The sequence below is a fragment of the Oncorhynchus keta genome, chromosome 20 (assembly GCF_023373465.1).
Source record: "Oncorhynchus keta strain PuntledgeMale-10-30-2019 chromosome 20, Oket_V2, whole genome shotgun sequence".
NCBI lineage: Eukaryota > Metazoa > Chordata > Actinopteri > Salmoniformes > Salmonidae > Oncorhynchus > Oncorhynchus keta.
Window position 1 is genome coordinate 39,269,961 of NC_068440.1, and position 2,500 is coordinate 39,272,460.

Below are 2,500 nucleotides of genomic sequence, written 5' to 3' on the forward strand. Positions count from 1 at the left end.
GATAGAGGGTAGGGTGTAGGAGGTAGGGAATAGGGTGTAGGGGTAGGGGGGATAGGGGTGTGTAGGGGTAGGGAATAGGGTGTAGAGGGTAGGGATAGGGGTGTAGGGGTAGGGGGTAGGGTGTAGGGTGTAGGAGGTAGGGAATAGGGTGTAGGGTATAAGTAGGGGATAGGGGTGTAGGGGTGTAGAGGGTAGGGTGTTGGAGGTAGGGAATAGGGTGTAGAGGGTAGGGGATAGGGGTGTAGGGGGTAGAGGGTAGGGTGTAGGAGGTAGGGAATAGGGTGTAGAGGGTAGGGGATAGGGGTGTAGGGGGTAGAGGGTAGGGTGTAGGAGGTAGGGAATAGGGTGTAGAGGGTAGGGGATAGGGGTGTAGGGGATAGGGGGCCATCTTCTCCAGCCAGTCTTCTCTCTGACCCTGCTATATGCTGTCATAAAAACAGTGTCAGATTTGATCCTTCAGATTGGATACTGTAGGAGGACAACTAACAAGGGCAACAAGGTTTCAGCCCAGGAAGAGAGACAGACGGAGGGGAAGTCACCTTCCTTATGAGGCTAGGGTTTAGGAGAGGAAGTCACCTTCCTTATGAGGCTAGGGTTTAGGAGAGGAAGTCACCTTCCTTATGAGGCTAGGGTTTAGGAGAGGAAGTCACCTTCCTTATGAGGCTAGGGTTTAGGAGAGGAAGTCACCTTCCTTATGAGGCTAGGGTTTAGGAGAGGAAGTCACCTTCCTTATGAGGCTAGGGTTTAGGAGAGGAAGTCACCTTCCTTATGAGGCTAGGGTTTAGGAGAGGAAGTCACCTTCCTTATGAGGCTAGGGTTTAGGAGGGGAAGTCACCTTCCTTATGAGGCTAGGGTTTAGGAGGGGAAGTCACCTTCCTTATGAGGCTAGGGTTTAGGACGGGAAGTCACCTTCCTTATGAGGCTAGGGTTTAGGAGAGGAAGTCACCTTCCTTATGAGGCTAGGGTTTAGGAGAGGAAGTCACCTTCCTTATGAGGCTAGGGTTTAGGAGAGTCACCTTCCTTATGAGGCTAGGGTTTAGGAGGGAAGTCACCTTCCTTATGAGGCTAGGGTTTAGGAGAGAGGCTAGGGTTTAGGAGAGGAAGTCACCTTCCTTATGAGGCTAGGGTTTAGGAGGGGAAGTCACCTTCCTTATGAGGCTAGGGTTTAGGACGGGAAGTCACCTTCCTTATGAGTCAGAGGCTAGGGTTTAGGAGGGGCTCTAAAACAACGTCATATTCCTGTCCAAAATAGGACTTAATGATGGGGGAGATAGAGAGTGTAGAGACAGTGATCTGGAGAGAGAGGGAGATAGAGAGTGTAGAGACAGTGATCTGGGGAGAGAGGGAGATAGAGAGTGTAGAGACAGTGATCTGGGGAGAGAGGGAGATAGAGAGTGTAGAGACAGTGATCTGGGGAGAGGGAGGGAGACAGAGAGTGTAGAGACAGTGATCTGGGGAGAGAGGGAGATAGAGAGTGTAGAGACAGTGATCTGGGGAGAGGGAGGGGGAGACAGAGAGTTTAGAGAGTGTAGAGACAGTGATCTGGGGAGGGAGATAGAGAGTGTAGAGACAGTGATCTGGGGAGAGAGGGAGATAGAGAGTGTAGAGACAGTGATCTGGGGAGAGAGGGAGACAGAGAGTGTAGAGACAGTGATCTGGGGAGAGAGGGAGATAGAGAGTGTAGAGACAGTGATCTGGGGAGAGAGGGAGATAGAGAGTGTAGAGACAGTGATCTGGAGAGAGAGGGAGACAGAGAGTGTAGAGACAGTGATCTGGGGAGAGGGAGATAGAGAGTGTAGAGACAGTGATCTGGAGAGAGGGAAGGGGAGACAGAGGCTCCTTGTCCAGAAACGATCACTAACCCCTTCCCTCTAGACATCTGTTGCGATCTGAAATGATTTGATAAGTTTAAGCAATATGATAATAACTTTACCCTCTGATAGTCTCGCTGGAACTTTCAACCACACCTATCAATTCCTCTCTGTTCATAAAGCGTCTCAGAGTGGGAGTGCTGATCTATGATCAGGCCTCCCGTGTCCATTTAACCTTGTGTATTATAATCTGAAAGGCACAACCCTAGACGCTGACCCAAGATCAGCGTCTCGAGGCAGGTTCACCCTACACCTCTTCAGTCTCCCCACTCTGGGTGGTAGGTGGTTGTGGTCCATTGTGGGCTGTGCTGCTGGGCTGCTGGGTTTGGCTGGGCTGGGTTCCTGTGCGGGGCTATACTGATGGGATTGGCTGGTCTGGGTTCCTGGTGCGGTGCTGTGCTGCTGGGATTGGCTGGTCTGGGTTCCTGGTGCGGTGCTGTGCTGCTGGGATTGGCTGGGCTGGGTTCCTGGTGCGGTGCTGTGCTGCTGGGATTGGCTGGGCTGGGTTCCTGGTATGGGGCTGTGCTGCTGGGATTGGCTGGGCTGGGTTCCTGGTGCGGTGCTGTGCTGTAGTCTGAGGTGCTGATTTGTGGAGGAGATGGTGTCAGGGGTCTTAGCTCGGAGCTGGA

General features: G+C 52.4%; 1 protein-coding gene across 1 annotated transcript in view; it reads right to left on the reverse strand.

The window, feature by feature from the left end:
- Positions 1 to 205: 205 nt before the first annotated feature.
- Positions 206 to 2,500, reverse strand: part of fndc5b (fibronectin type III domain containing 5b) — a 41,973-nt gene continuing 39,678 nt past the window's right edge. The window contains exons 5-7 of the mRNA XM_052473162.1: positions 1,146 to 2,500; positions 910 to 983; positions 206 to 872 (exon numbers count right to left, since the gene is read on the reverse strand). The exon at positions 1,146 to 2,500 is cut by the window's right edge and continues 330 nt beyond it. The gene's annotated coding sequence lies outside the window, so the exon portion shown is untranslated. The remainder of the gene's footprint in view (positions 873 to 909; positions 984 to 1,145) is intronic.